The sequence below is a fragment of the Thrips palmi genome, unplaced genomic scaffold (assembly GCF_012932325.1).
Source record: "Thrips palmi isolate BJ-2018 unplaced genomic scaffold, TpBJ-2018v1 HiC_scaffold_3, whole genome shotgun sequence".
Lineage (NCBI taxonomy): Eukaryota > Metazoa > Arthropoda > Insecta > Thysanoptera > Thripidae > Thrips > Thrips palmi.
The window spans coordinates 9089343-9106063 of record NW_023144630.1 but is presented as its reverse complement, the minus strand read 5'-3'; the positions used below and the strand labels follow the sequence as shown (position 1 = coordinate 9106063).

General features: G+C 50.6%; 1 long non-coding RNA gene across 1 annotated transcript; it reads right to left on the bottom strand.

Annotated features, from left to right (window-relative positions):
- Positions 1 to 392: 392 nt before the first annotated feature.
- Positions 393 to 7457, bottom strand: LOC117648083. The gene is made up of 12 exons (XR_004587853.1): positions 7375 to 7457; positions 6782 to 6938; positions 5865 to 6069; positions 5631 to 5775; positions 4839 to 5004; positions 4302 to 4471; positions 3967 to 4202; positions 3681 to 3839; positions 2725 to 2943; positions 1065 to 2142; positions 828 to 970; positions 393 to 633 (listed from the first exon to the last, which is right to left on the bottom strand). It is a non-coding gene; the product is annotated as an uncharacterized LOC117648083 (long non-coding RNA).
- Between the last annotated feature and the right edge of the window lie 9264 nt (positions 7458 to 16721).

The window sequence follows — 16721 nt, the reverse complement described above, 5'->3', positions numbered from 1 at the left end:
AGGCGGTGCAGGCGGTTCAGACTGTCCACTAGCCGGAGTCGTGCCACCGAGCAGCCCTCGAGGCGGTGCAGGGGCACAGACTGACCGTTAGGCGGAGTCGCGAAGCCGAGCAGCCCTACCACGAGCAAAAGAGAGAGTCGAGCGGAACCGGCCAAGCCGAGCTGAGGACTTAGCCAACGAGACTGTGCTACTGGAACCCAGGACGCCAGTCTGATAACGGCAAGTCCACAGGCCGACAAAGCTGTGCGGCTACGAACTCGGAGTGAAAGAATTGGTCGCTGAAAGCCTCAGAGCCAGTACCAGAATAGATTTTGTTAGGTTCCAGTAAAAACTATAATAAAGAAATACACAAGTAAAACACAAAAATTTAATATGGGAAATCGACGGGAAAACGATTGGCCACAAGCCCTCGATCACGAAGAAAATATGGCACTTGATCTTGAAGGACTGGCCCCAGACGACGTCCTTCGAATAATTCAAGGCCCTGGAGCCTTGGGGGAGCCAGAACCACAACCACCCGTGGTTCCCCGTGGCCGAGGCCGAGGCCGTGGCAGAGGACGAGGGCGAGGGCGGGGACGAGGTGTAGGCCGTCCACGCGTCCAGCCAGCCAGGAGGGCACGACCCGTAGGGTTCCTGGAACCGGAACAAGGAGAGGAGGCTGATGAAAACATGGAGATTCCAGAACCCATGGAGGAAATGCCTGATGTAGCCCAACCATTCATACGGTTGTTGGAGCTACAAGAGCAGAGAATAGCTCAACAGGAGATCCGAATGGATCAACGATTGGCTCAACAGGAGGAAAGATGGATAGAGCGTCTCCTCCTTACCCAAAATCAGCTTCAGCCACCACAAAATCTCCGCGCCGGAACCCAGGAACCGACGGCGTCGACGTCACGAATCCCCGAGTACGATGGCGAGCAGTGCTACGCCATGTGGCGACAGCAATTCGAAGTCGTCACCGCAGGATGCTCTGAGGAAGAAAAAAAGAGGAAGTTAGTAGGAGCCCTGCGAGGAAAACCAGTGAGTGTTCTTGCTATGCTACAGCAACAGCAGAAACAAGTCACCTTTGAAGAGGTGGACAGCATTCTCGCCAGGACTTACAGCAAGGCGACATCGTATTGGCAACGAAAGAGGGATTTCGAAACCATGCAACAGAAAGAAAACCAAAGCATTCAAGATTTTGCTCTGGAGCTCGAACACGTAGGGCGCCAATATATGGTGACCCAGAACGAGCGGGATATTCAGGAGGCCCTGGTCTCAGCCTTTGTCAAAGGGCTTTACGACAGGAAAGTGGCAGTACAACTGGCTTACTCCTCAAGCGACACCCTTGCCGACGCGGTCAAAAACCTTAACCGCGCACTACTACTGTCAGGCGAGCAACCTGCCAAACGGTTGCGACTCGCCAAGATCGACGAGGACGACACCGACATGGAAGTCGACAAGGAAGCACCGGTCAGGCAGTTCGACCAACAGCCTGCCGCTGCCGGGACTTCCACCGAGACACCCACCCAAACCACCTGGAGGGGTAGGGGCGGAGGTCCAGGGAGCCGTGGAGGCCGCGGAAGCCGTGGAGGCCGAGGAAGCCGTGGCGGCCGAGGCAGAGGCGGCGGAGGCAGAGGAGGCGCAGGCTACGTAAACGGCGAAGCAGTCTGCCACAACTGCCAGCAGCCTGGACATTTCGTGGCAAACTGCCCCCAACCGCGAAGAAATAATAACGGCGGAAACAACAACGGCAATCACAATAACAACGGCAACGGCAACAACAACCAATCCGGAGTGGAATGCCACTACTGCCGAAGACGAGGCCACGTGATTCGCGATTGCTGGGACCGCCAGAGGGACGAACAGAATGGCGGAGGCCCTAGAGGAGGGCAGCGGGGCAATGGCAGGGGAAACAGGCAACCAGATTTTCCCCCAGAAGCCCTACGCATGGCAATGGCGTTTTACCAATTCCAACAAGCTGCGGGGCAACAACAGCAACAACAGCAGCAGCAACCGCCACAAAGGCAGCAACCTGCCCAATTCCCTTACGTCCCTCCTCAGCCGGAAAACTAGTCGAGACGTCCGCCCAGTCGGAGGGGAGCAGGATGTCTCTAAACCAGGTCGCAGCACAAGGAACCAGTGAAGTCCAAACTCCGACCCCTAAAAAAGAAAATAAAGAAAATATGATTAGCAAACGGGCTACGAAAAAGGCCAAAAGACAGATAGAGGTCTTAACAGACAGAACGGCAAAAGAAGCTAATCACCATAATCATGGGCAATGTGAAACCTGTGAAATTTGTCAGGCATGCCCAGACGAGCCAAAACTGAGAAACGCTCCATACATAAAATGTAAACTACTGGGAGAGGACACTGAAGCCCTAGTCGATACTGGAGCTCAAATCACTGTTCTTAAGAGAACCAAGAGAGATTTACCCAGAGCAAAGTTGAGAATGAAAAGTGCTACAGCACACAGAGCACCACTTTTCGGACCAACTTGGACAGACGTAGAAATTCAAGGAAAGACCTATCCTTTCCAAGTCTACGAGGCTGATATCACAGATAATCTACTAGGATATGACTTCCTGGAGTACCACGATGCAACGGTACGGTGCAAGAGGCGCCATGTATTATTTGGAGACAGTGAAATGGTCCCGTTCAGGATACAGAAAACCATGAATAAAGGACGGTTTAACGATGGGCAGTTGTACTATGTGGTGAGAGCTAACACAAAAATGCTCTTACGGCCTTTTGTTGAGAAGAGTCTCTCCACGGTGCTGGATGCAGACACCACAGTGGAGGAGCTGGGAGATGTTAACGAGTGGCTGGAGTGTGAGGCGGCGGGCGAGGACGAGCCCCTGGAGGAGATGGAGGTGCTGTCCACACCGAAATCGAATCTCGGGACCACGTCCAAGTCACCCCTCACACCTCAGGAGGAGGATAAGGAGAATCAAGGCCCCAGTTCTGGAAAAGAAAAGAGGAAAAGTAAGAAACAGCGAGTAAAGCCCAAAGATGTGATAAATCTTAAGCAAACCACTGTAAGAGCGGGACTATTTGCTGCCAACAAGTTCACAGAAAATAAAGTTTCAAAACTACCAGCAACAGTACTGGTACAGTCTGGTATGGTGCCCTGTGTAACAGCACCCTTAACGGTCAAAATTCAAAACCTAGGAGATAAATGTGTGCAGATCCCTAAATACACAGTCATAGGGGAAGTGTATTTGGTACACCCCGAAAAATATAGTAAAACGGAAGAACAGTGGGAAAAGACCCACTGCATAATGGGCGAAATGTCGCCAGATCCCGAAGAAAAAGAAGAAGGGGAAGAAGATGAAGACGAAAAAGAAGAAGTAGCAGTGGTCTGTGAGTGTGGAGCAACCATCACAGAACACGAAATACAACCACATTTTGGAGCAGAAATAATCACGCAACCAAAACAACCACCATTAGAAACCCTACCAGACGATTTAAAAGAATTATGGGAACGGAGCAGCAAGAATCTCACAGAAACCCAAAAGAGAAAACTGGAAAATATTTTGAAAAAGAATCACGATGTTTTTGCCACAAGCGAAAACCCTTTTGGAAAATGTCCTTGGCTCCAATTTCGAATAGACACTGGAGACCACCCACCTATTAAACAAAATGCAAGACCAGTCCCCCTACACTATAGGAAAGAAGTACGAGACACCTTTCTAAAATACCTGAAAATGGGGGCGATCAAACCCAGCCAATCAGCTTGGGCGTCTCCAATCTTGTGCATCCCAAAGAAGTCCGGAGAGGTGAGAGTTTGCGTAGACTACAGAGCGCTGAACGCCATCACCAGAGTCCCAGCAGCACCAATACCTCGAACGCAGGAACTCCTGCAACATTTGGGAGGAAAACCATTTTATCACTCGTTCGACTTAGCCAACGGGTATCACAACCTAGTGGTGCACCCAGACGACCAACCCAAAACAGCTATTATCCTTCCAGAAGACCTGGCGTTACCTTGCAGACAGTACGAGTACACAAGGCTGGGCTTTGGCCTGTCAGCAGCTCCAGGAGCATTCCAGTATGTGACAGACCGGTTGGTGACTCCACCGGCAGAAAAGACTCCAGACAATGACATCGGAGAGACCGTGGCAGTCTACATAGACGACGTCTGCATAGCCGGAGAAGATGTCGAACAGATGTTACAACGGCTCCAAGCCTTCTTTAATCGAGTCTGAGCGTCAGGGTTCCTCCTGAAAGCAAAGAAATGTGAGTTATTCCAAACTGAAGTTTCCTTCTTGGGACATGTACTTTCCCACCGAGGAATCATGGTGGACAGAAAGAAAATTCACCTTATCACACACTGGCCAACTCCAAAGGACGTGAAAGAGGTGCGGTCATGGCTCGGCCTAGTCCAGTACTACGCCAAGTACGTGCCACACCTCGCCACGATGGCCACACCAATGTTCGCTCTCACAAGACTTGGGACAGTCTTTAACTGGACGGAAGAGTGCGAAGGAGCCTTTAAACAGATAAAAGACAAATTAGTCTCTCCACCAATCCTTGGAACACCCAAGGTGGACAAAGGGAAGTTCACCCTCACTTGCGACGCAAGCCTAACGGGACTAGGGGCAGTCTTAACCCAAGAGCAAGACGGAAAAGAGGTCACTATAGCGTATTGGTCAAAAATCTTGAACCAAGCACAACGAAACTACTGCGCAACTCACAGGGAACTCCTAGCCCTGGTGGAGGCGCTTAAGGCCTTTAACCATTACCTGGCCGGCGCGCCATTCACGGTGCGTTCCGACCATGCGGCACTCCAGTGGTTGAAAAACTTCAAAAACCCTACTGGAAAACTGGCCAGATGGCTGGAGAGACTAGCTCCTTACAAGTTCGAAGTAGTACACGAACGAGGGGTCAACATCGGGCACGCCGACGCACTAAGCCGGAGACCCGCCCGTCCTTGCATGCCTGGATGCCAGAAGTGCCTCAAACTGGAACAGCGTGACGCCCTGGTGAACTGGACACGGGTCGACGAGGCGAGAGCAGCCTCACCTGAAAAGTTCAAGATAATTCACATACAAGGGTCGATATTCTCCAGCCCAATAGAAATCCCATTATGTCACGCAGTCAGCCATGACGGCAAGTTCGGACGAGGCCTAGCGCTAGAAATAGAAAAGCGCTATGGTGTGCAGAAGGACTTCCTGCGACAAAAAGATCGCGGATGTCCAGGCCTCACGATTTCTCATACTAGAGACAGAGTAATCGCAAACGTCATAACCAAAGTAAACCACCACGAAAAGCCTAGTCCAACGGATGTCGAGCAGGCGCTACTCACGCTTAAAACGTGGATAGTGAAGTACAATATCCGCGAAATTAGTATGCCAGAGTTCTCATGCGGGTTGGACAGGCTAAAACTGCAAACCCTCATCGAGATTTTGAATAAAGTTTTTGGCGACCTGGACCTCCACATCCACATGTACCATTACGAGCCAAGCACGGGTGTGCACTGGAAGGCTTGCAACGAACATTGCCATCTCTGCGAGGTAGAGGACCGAGAAACTGTACGGGCAGACCCAGAGGACATGGTGCTAAACTGGACCACCATAGCGCCAGAAGGAGTCTCACCCACAACCATGATCAAAGACCAGCGCCTAGACGGAGATATCATGCCCATTTACCTGGCAGTTCTAGACGGGCAGAAACCACACTTCCAGGAAGTCTCCAAGTACGGGCCGGTGACCCGAACACTCTGGCACAACTTTAACTCGCTGGCGATCCAAGGCGACTTGTTGTACCGCAAAGAGGAGCATGCAACGGGAGACCCTGAAAGGACAAAGATGCTGTTAGTACTGCCTCGAAAACATGTCAAGACCACAGTCACACTGTACCACAGCCAGCTGGGGCAGACTAACCACTTCGGCATCCACAAGACACTGGACGCATTGAAGCGTTTCTTCTGGTGGCCGGGCATGGCCAATGACACGGCCGAGGTCATCGCCAACTGCGTGCTGTGCATCCGAGTCAAGGGGCCGTTGCACCCCACACGAGTGCCGTTGAGGATCTTCCATGATGGCGTCCTGCACGGGCGGTGGCACGTTGACACCGCAGGCCCCCTGCCTGTAACAGAAGAAGGCTATAAGTACGTCATGGTGGCAATAGAGGCCCTATCTGGATGGCCAGTCTTGGTGCCACTCCGAGCCCAGACAGCCAAAGAGCTGGCCCAAGCACTAATAACACACGTGTTCTCGGTCTACGGGGCCCCTCTGTCCATACTAACAGACAAAGCCCCAGTCTTTGAGTCCCAGTTGTTTCACGAAATCATGGGGCTATACCACATCAAGAAGACCCGCACCACAGCCTACCATCCATCCGCGAATGGAAAGGCAGAACGATGGGTACGAACCCTAAAACAAAGCCTTAAATTGCTTTGCGACGGGGCACACAGGCGATGGGTAGAATATTTACCCTTCATCGCACAAGCATACAGAAGCCTACCCCACGCCAAGCACAAGTTCTCGCCTTATGAAATAATGTTCGGGGCACCGATGAGAACACCCCTACATCTCTCACAAGGACCTCCTCCAGAAATACCAGTCTGCATGGAGAGATACCCCTGGGCCGTGCGGAACGCCTTGTTCCACATCCATGAACAAGTGCGCAAAATTCGCGACGAGGCAGCAACCAGGATGAAGGAGTACTACGACCGGACTGCGGGACTTGCACCCTTCGAAGTAGGGCACAAAGTGCTACTTTACAACAAAGCACTGAAGCCCGGAGAGGCCGCACAAGCTCTACACGTACCATGGCTAGGACCTTACACGATACTCACTGTGCTAAATGACTCTGATGCCAGGATACGGAATGACCGGCAGCCGAACGACGTCCAAATAGTCCACATGGACCGGCTGGCTCCGTGCCCCATAGGCGGAGGAGAGTCCATAGGCGCATGGGCCAACTTCACAGGCCCAGAAGAGTCAGACCCCGACCTAGAGAACAGACGAGAAGAAAAACGGCGATGAAAACCGGAAATAACAACAAAACCGGAAACAGAGCCCCCCCCCCAACAATGACTACCGAACGGGCCAAAGGGAACCGCGGCAACGCAACCCCTCTAGAACTCCTCTAGAACTTCCAGCTTTGCCTCAGAAATGAAACAAATCAGGAAACTCAGCATGAATGAGTACAAAGAGCGATACAAAATACCGCGAAGAGCGCCCAATTTAATAGAAGCCCTAAACAACTTGGCTATCTCTCCTCTGGCCGAGCCGGCTGCTCCAGACACACCCCTCCGACGAAAAGCGGTACATAAACCCAGACGCCTCGGAGTGGGAACAGGAAAAGGAAAATCTACGATTTGGAAACAGGTAACCACAAAGGAGAGAGCAAAGAGAGGGTGTGGAAAAGGGGGTCAAGGAAAGTTACCTAGGACGGTCGAATTGACCAAGTCGACTTTTTCATCAGCAGGCCCGCACACACCAGTCCTCGGAAATCCTGGCCGATGGCAGCGCGGTGACTGAGGAACGACGACTACAGCGGGACGAGGAGGCAGCGCGACGGCGGGCGTCCACCTTGCCGCCAGAACAGCTCGATGAGGACATCCTGCTGCAAGGCGACGAACCCATGGACACCCTGGAGGCCGACGAGGAGGCCATCCTGCTGCAACAGGAAGATCTGCAACAAGAAATAGATGAGACTTCAACGAGCCTCAGAAGGAAACCTCCAACGGAGAACCTTGAGAAAACTGAACGCCCTCAGAAACAACCTCAGAAGAAATCCTCAGAAACCCTTCCGATAACCCCAGTGGGAGTCGAAGAGCCCCCACGAATACCGACCCCACCCTCACTAGAAGAACTACTAGAAGAACTCTTCTTAGAGCAAACCCTGGAAACTCCACAAGAGGCGCAGGTTCCCTTACTCGAACAGTCACAAAGTGAACCTCCTTCTCTGGAAGCATACGTCCCCCAACCTATGGACTGTATAAAATTCCCAGAGTATGTTCCTCGACCCTTGATGAAGCGCAAACCCAGAAACCGCTTCCGTTGCTGGAATTGTCTGAGCAGAGGACACTCAAAAGCCTACTGCACAAAAATGCCGCAGAAAATCACTAAGCAACTAGGCCTGGCATACAACGCAAGATTACCTTTGACAACGGCACAGTTGGAATGGCAGCAACTCCTCCAGCTGATTCCACAGCCGCCGGCTCTCCAAGGCACGTCCTTCCAGTCCACGGATCAGCAAAATCCCAGGCAGTGAAGAAAAGACGAACTGCACTCAAGTTCTCCGCAAACCTGTAACAAAAATTAATTAATTGAATACCTCCAAATAATCTAGAACATAACCCTTACAGCCATTGTCTGATGACTATCTATTATTTAAGCCGATGACTAGGCCCAGAAAACAAAATAAAAATACTTTGAGGAACTGTAAATAGGAACCAAATTAGAGGTTATGTTTTCAGACGCCGAAACTGCCTACAAAGTATTGTTTGAAATAAAGAATTGTTTTGCCACTGAATACCCTGAAAAACCTTTATTCCCCACAGGCCAACGGCCAACTTAACCTCCTTTAAAATAACTGATACGCTGAAACATTTGGAAACCGGCCTAGGCCAAGCCAAGAGAGCCCCAGACAGAAAATAAACAATGCCAGAACACGCTCAGTACTCGGGAACAAGGAGCATCGCAGAGCGACAGCATTCGCGACACGAAAGCCTTTCTCACACACAATAAACCCAGTCGAAGTCATAAAAAGGTCAAGAAACAGAAGAAAACCTTCAGACACACACGAGAACTCTCCGGAGACGCCATGACACTGGCCTGACGAAAGCAGGACTACGCGAGTCAAGACGGCTCAGAAGCGGGCGAGTCAAAACAACAACTGAATACCCCAACGCGCGGAAAAATTTAAAATAAACTCACCAAGAGTGATGACACTCAAACCAGCCCGAAGAGAACCGACAAATGTCGACATTTAAAGGAAACGAAGGATTTAAACGTTTTCCTTATGTCCTGTAACACTCAGATAAACTCGACCGTACACCAGTCGAACGGTAATTAATAAACAAAGTAAACCGTCTCTAAAACAGGAAAGGACTACAAGTGCAAAGTGCAATAAAAAGTCCTACAAGTGTACGTTAAGAAACAACTTACGCTCCAAGCAGTGTGTACGCTACACCCAATATGTGTCCACGTCTCCAAACAAACAAGGAAGACAGTATTGAAACTGGTTTTATTTATCAGACTAACCAGCACTTTTTTTTTGATCAAAGAAATAAAATTTGAGAAACTTTACCAGAGTTTTAACGAACTAAGATAAAACAAGGCCAAGTAATTGACAATCAAACTCAAATGAATAAGACTCAAGTCAAGAACATTTCTTTTTTTTAAAAAAAAGGAAGATAATCCAAGAGGAGAAAGAAGAAAACACATAATTGAATTTTCTTAAAAAAAAAAAGCAATACACATCAAAAAACTATAGTTCTACGCTGGAGGCGAGTGCCGCGGCGATGGCCCGTGCTGCAGCTCTCTCCTCCCTGGCGGCGGCCTGTCGGCGCGAGAGGGCCAGGACGCGGGCATCCCACGCCTGGCGTTTCGCGCACCGACAGGCACGCTCTACAAGAATGACCCCAGGACACCCCGGGGAGGCCGACGCGAAGGGGCACCGAAATTGGTGCTCCCACACGTGGTGCACTCCCGCGAGGCGCCTGAGGCCGTCCTCGGCCTCTTCAACAGGCTCGTGGAAGTCCGTGATTGACTCCACCGCCACAGGACGACGAACAGCCGCCAATTGCCGCGCGACAAAGTCGGCGCAGTGGGAGCATGACTGATGAAGGACCCGTGTCACAAATGACCCAAGGCACACGAAGGAACGCCACGAACACTTGGAGACTTACCGTCCAGGAGCCAACTCCTCCAGGCCCAAAACGCACGACCAACCCCACCATGCACTTCGGTTTTTCATCTCGTTCCTCGGGAGATCCGGAGGGAATTGGAGGAGGCAGAGGTGGCGGAGGGGGAGTCATCAAGCCAGGAAAGATCAAAAGACTCGGGCGCTCGAAGGAGGGACAGTAGCGGAGAACCAACCAGCCAGGTTGAGCTCTGAACCACCTCTGCGCGCTAAACAAACCCGCAGCCAGGCGACCGAGGTTCCCCCTCCACCTGCCCAGTTTCCCCCCACCTCCACAACCAGTCTAGTTGGTGCCAACCCCCAACCACTACGACTAATATTTGAGTTGCCAACATTGAAAGTGTGGAAATAAGTGTTCAAGCGCCAAGAAAACAACAAATACAGAGCCAAATGTTTATTACTAAAACTAAAACCAAAGGTGCAAAAATGGAATTACGGGAAAGATACAAAAAAAAAACTGGCAAAAATACAGAGAAGATTGTCATAAGGAAACCGCTAAATTTAACTACAAAACCGTCTAAGTCCAACTCTATCAAGAAAACTACAATTACAACAACTGAAGCTACAATGTTACAGAAAATTTCTACAAAAGTACTGCCGCCCGGGCTCAAGGGTTACTCAACGAGAATGTCCTCAGGGTTGAAGTTATCCAGTTCACCCTGAAGAAGGTTCACCCGGGCTTGGGCACGGGCAAGGTCGACCTTAGCACTCTTCAACGAAGCCTCCAATGCCAGCCGCTCAGCTTCCAGGGCCGGGTTCCCATAGCATTTTCGCTTGGCGCAGTTGCAAATCCGGGCACTCGCCGGCTGGGCAATGCAGTCGCCCCAGAAGCACCGCGCCAGCTCACAGTGGAACCCCATCTTGCTATATTTCTCCTCCCCAATGATGCCGCGATATAGAGTCTCAGCAGCTTCGGAGGGCTCGTGGAACTCCACGACGCCCTTCCGCTCCAGAACCTCATGGGTGCCCAAACTCAACCCAATGTAATGTGAGGCGCAAGAGTGGCACAACTGCAACCAGAAAACCAACCAATTTTAATAACCAGCAAAAAAAAAACAAAAAAAAAAAAAAAAAAACACGAACACCCAGTATCGCCCAAATACCTTCTTACCCAACGGAACTCTGGAGAACCAACTGGTCCCACCTTCACAATCTTCCCTTTTAGCAACGGGAGGGTGGGGGAATTGGCGAAGGGGAACAAAACCGGAAACAGAGCCCCCCCCAACAATGACTACCGAACGGGCCAAAGGGAACCGCGGCAACGCAACCCCTCTAGAACTCCTCTAGAACTTCTAGCTTTGCTTCAGAAATGAAACAAATCAGGAAACTCACCATGAATGAGTACAAAGAGCGATACAAAATACCGCGAAGAGCGCCCAATTTAATAGAAGCCCTAAATAACTTGGCTATCTCTCCTTTGGCCGAGCCAACTGCTCCAGACGCACCCCTCCGACGAAAAGCGGTACACAAACCCAGACGCCTCGGAGTGGGAACAGGAAAAGGAAAATCTACGATCTGGAAAAAGGTAACCATAAAAGGGAGCAAAAAGAGGGTGTGAAAAAGGAAAGTTACCTAGGGCAGTCAAGTTGACCGAAGTCGACTTTTTCATCAGCAGGCCTGCACACACCAGTCCCCGGAAATCCCGGCCGACGGCAGCGCCGTAACCGAGGAACGCCGACGACAGCGGGACGAGGAGGCCGCCCGACGACGAGCATCCATACCGCCTTCAACCATGACGCGAGAGCAGCTCGATGAGGACGCCCTCTTGCAAGGCGACGAGCCCATGGACACCCTGGAGGCCGACGAGGAGGCCATCCTTCTGCAACAGGAAGACCTGCAACACGAGATAGACGAGATATCCAAGACATTAGAGGAACTCCAACGGGCATCGATTAACTCAAACAAAGACACAATCGAGACTGTCCTAACAGAAGCGGTACTGCCAACCTCAGTGGAAGTCGAGGAATCTCTACAAATACCGACTGTTCCAAAAGAAGCAGCACTGTCAACCTCAGTGGAAGTCGAGGAACCTCTACCAATACCGATTCCACCCACACTAGAAGAGCTGCTCGAAGAACTCTTCTTAGAACAAATCTCAGAGACCCCACAAGAGCTGCAAGTTCCCCTGCAGGGACAGTCGCTAGGAGAACCCTCTCCACTGGAGGAATACATCCCTCAACCCATAGACTACACAAATCACCCAGAGTATATTCCCAGACCCGTGATGAAGACCAAACGCAGAGAGCGCTTTCGTTGCTGGAACTGCCTAAGCAGAGGACATGCAAAGGCCTATTGCACTAATACGCCACGAAAAACCACCAAGCGACGAGGCTCAACATACAACACGACTTCCACTAACCTCATGAGGACGACGGTACAGTCAGAATGGCAGCAACTCCTTCAACTGATTCCGCAGCCACCAGCCCTCCAAGACCCGTCCTTCCAGTCCGTGGACCAGCAAAATCCCAGGCAGTGACGAGATGACGGAACTGCACCAAAAGTTCTCCGCAGACCTGCAACATAGAAAAGATAGAATGCCTTCCAGCGGAGCAAAACATAACCCTAACAATCACTGTCCAATTACTATCTTGGCCCAAGTGAGAAAGACTAGGCCCCAGAAAGCACTTTGAAAAACTGTAAATAAAGCTAAATTTTGAGGTTAAGGAAAATAAATACCGGAGCTGCTCACGAGAAAGAAAAGTTTGAAATAAAGAATTGTTTTGCCACTGAATACCCTGAAAGGCCCTCATTCCTCACGGGCCAATGGCCAACCCAACCTATTCAAAATAACTGATACAAATCGACACATTTAAACACTTCGAAACCGGCCTAGGCCAAGCCGAGACAGTGTCCAAACGGCAAACAAACAACGCCAAAACACGCTCAGTTCTCACGAACAAGGAGCTTCGCAGAGCGACAGCATTCGCGACACGAAAGCCCTTCTCACTTAAAACAAACCCAGTTGAAGCCGCAAAGGCCAAGAGAGAAAAGAAAATCTTTAGACACACACGAGAACTCTCTCTCTGGAGACGCCATGACAGTGGCCTGACGAAAACAGGACTACGCGAGTCAAGACGGCTCGGAAGGAGCGAGTCAAAACAACAACCGAATACCCCAACGCGCGGAAAAATTTAAAATAAACTCACCAAGAGTGATGACACTCAAACCAGCCCGAAGAGAACCGACAAATGTCGACATTTAAAGGAAACGAAGGATTTAAACGTTTTCCTTACGTCCTGTAACACTCAGATAAACTCGACCGTACACCAGTCGAACGGTAATTAATAAACAAAGTAAACCGTCTCTAAAACAGGAAAGGACTACAAGTGCAAAGTACAATAATTAAACCTACAAGTGTACGTCAAGAAATAACTTACACTCCAAGCAGTGTGTACACTACACCCAATATGTGTCCATGTCTCCAAACAAACAAGGAAGACAGTATCGAAACAGGTTTATTTCCTAGACTAATCAGCGAAAGACAATTTGTCAGAAAAAGGAATTCAAAAATTCAAGAAATCTTTTTGACAGCCTTGGAGGAATTCAAACAAAATAAAAATAAGAGAGGCAGAATAATTTAAACCGATAACCAAGGAATGAGTAAAATTTAAGTCAAAGGAAAATTTAACCAAAACAAGAAAAGAACCAAAAAAAAAAAAAGAAGAGCGAAGACACACAATTGCATTCTAAATTTTACAAAAGCAATACATAATCAAAGTTTTACAAAAGCAATACATAATCAAAGTTTTACAAAAGCAATACATAATCAAAGTTTTATAAAAACAATATACAATCAAAAAATTATAAAATAATGTTGGCAGCCAATGCCGCGGCGACGGCCCGAGCAACAGCCCTCTCTTCTCTGGCGGCGGCCTGCCGGCGCGAGAGCGCCAGGACGCGGGCATCCCATGCCTGGCGCTTCGCGCACCGACAGGCACGCTCTACAAGGACGACCCCAGGACACCCGGGGGACACCGATGCGAAGGGGCACCGAAATTGGTGCTCCCACACATGATGAACCCCAGCGAGGCGCCTGAGGCCGTCCTCGGCCTCTTCAACGGGCTCGTGAAACTCCGTCACGGAGTGGACTGCCACGAGACGCCCCACCGTCGCCAACCGCCGTGCCACGTAGTCGGCGCAGTGGAAGCACGACTGATGGAGGACCCCATGTCAGAAACCACCCAAGGCACACGAGGGAGCACCACGAACACTTGGGGACTTACCGTCCAAGAGGCAGCCCCACCAGGACCAAACTGCACCACCATGCCTACCATGCACTTAGGTTTTTCTTCCTCCGTGGAGGCAGTCGGCAAAGGAGGAGGCAATGGGGGAGGCATTTCAAGGAGCCTCTGAGCCGACGAAGGGAGGTCCGACGGAGGTTCGGGAAGGCAAGGGAGGTCCGACGGAGGTTCGGGAAGACAAGGGAGGTCCGACGGAGGTTTGGGAAGACAAGGGAAGTCCGACGGGGTTGAGCGGAGCAGCGGTGGTGGAACGAAACCGGACTGGTCAAGCTCTGAACCACCACTGCGCGCTAAACAAACCCGCAGCCAGGCGACCGAGGTTCCCCCTCCACCTACCCTCTTTCCCCCACCTCCACAACCAGTCTAGTTGGTGCCAACCCCCAACCACTACGACTAATATTTGAGTTGCCAACATTAAAGGTGTGAAAATAAGTGTTCAAGCGCCAAGAAAACAACAAATACAGAGCCAAATGTTTATTACTAAAACTAAAGCCAAAGGTGCAATAAAGAAATTACGAGAAAGATGGGAAACTACCAAAATTTAACTACAAAACCGTCTAAGTCCAACTCTATCAATAAACTACAATTTTACGGAAAACCTCTATAGAAGCACTGCCACTTGGCACAAAGGCTACTCAACAAGGAGGTCCTCAGGGTTGAAGTTATCCAGTTCACCCTGAAGAAGGTTGACCCGGGCCTGAGCACGGGCAAGGTCGACCTTGGCACTCTTCAACGAAGCCTCCAGTGCTAGCCGCTCCGCTTCCAGAGCAGGGTTCCCAAAGCATTTTCGCTTTGCGCAATTGCAGATCCGGGCGGACACTGGATGGGCGATGCAGTCGCCCCAGAAACAGCGTGCCAGCTCACAATGGAACCCCATCTTGCTGTATTTCTCCTCCCCGATGATGCCGCGATATAGAGTCTCTGCAGCTTCGGAGGGCTCGTGGAACTCCACAACGCCCTTCCGCTCCAGAACCTCATGGGTGCCCAAACTCAACCCAATGTAATGAGAGGCGCAAGAGTGGCACAACTGCAACCAGAAAACCAACCAATTTTAATAACAAAAAAAAAAAAAAAAAAAAAAAAAAAAAACAACGAACACACTGTATCGGTCGACTATCTTCTTACCCAACGAAATTCCGGAGAACCAACTGGTCCCACCTTCACTATTTTCCCCTTCAAGCAGCGAGGAGGGTGGTAGCTATGGACGAAGGGTTGGAGCTGGAACGGCCCTTCCCTGCATGAATCCTCATTCATGGTCATGAAACGGTGGGACGGACCCCAAGGACACGGTCTTCGGAATCCCTGCATCGTAGTCCGACGAGGGACGTGAAGAGGCAAAGGGGACGACTTGAAGAGGCAAAGGGGACGACTTGAAGCACAGCTGCAAACAGCAAGTAGTCCCAGTCAACAAGCCGCCTCCCAGGCAACCGCACTTGCGCCCATACCAACCTGGGCAACCTAAAATACCAACCTCCTAATCCCAATCCAATAAAATATTTTTCCACTCTGGAGGCGACTGGAGAAAAAGTTGTTGGGACTGAGCTCCTCGAATGCCATCGAGAGGGCTAGCCAATGACCAGTCGCTGTGCCCCTCAGCGAAGCTGCGAGCATCGCAGTCGCAAGAGACCAGGCGGAGGAATTGACCCTCGCAACCCGGGTTACGCCCCCAGAAAGGGCACTTTCCAGGGGATTTCCAATTAGTGTAGCCGGTCTCATGACGGGCGTACCCCCGCGCCACCTCAGCGTAGCGGTGGAACACAACAGGGACTTGGGCTTCCACACAAATTTGACCCCCCCAGAATGACTCTTGATTTTCCACCTGCCACTTGACACATGGCAGACACATCTGGAAATTTACACAGTCAAACCCACGAGCAAATCAGCCTCAAAACCCAAATGAGTGAAGAAAATCTCACCGAACAGGACTTGGGCTCCCCATCGGGAGCGCCCATAGCATCCATCGTCACCATCAGGACGCGCCCAATCTTCCCTACTAGACACTGCCGCCCCGACTCCTGGTCGACGGCCCGATTGCGGACACCCATATCCAAGACCAGATACAAAAAAAAAAAGAGAAGGGAAAGGAAGACAGAAAAGAAGACGCTTTTTTTTTTAAAAAAAAAAAAGGAAAAATTCAGGCCAAGGCAAAGGATCAAGGAAAAAGGCAAAGGATCAAGGAAAAGGCAAAGGGTCAAGGACACAGGAAAAAGGGTCAAGGACACAGAAAGGGCAACGGGTCAAAGGCAGAGGCACTGGATCAGTCGAGTACCACAGAAGTACTCAACCAAACACTTGGCGACAACACAGGCCTTCCCCAGGCAACCGACACCTGCTAAATTACCAACCCTGAAAAGAGAAATTTCCCTCACGATTAAAAGAGGCTTACCTCACACCGGAACAGAGTACTCGTGAACCAGGAAAAGAGAAGACTCCTCAGCCTCCTCTCGACGACCACAAGAGCAGTCCCAGAAATTGAAAAGTCGAGCAGCGGGACAGAAAGGACACGCTCTTCGGAAGTGACAAAACCAGCCAGTAGGGTACTGCCCAGCAAGCTCAGCTATCAGATGGACATCCACAGTACTGTTTGTCACAAAACTCCACGCTCTAGGCTCAGTGGCAACG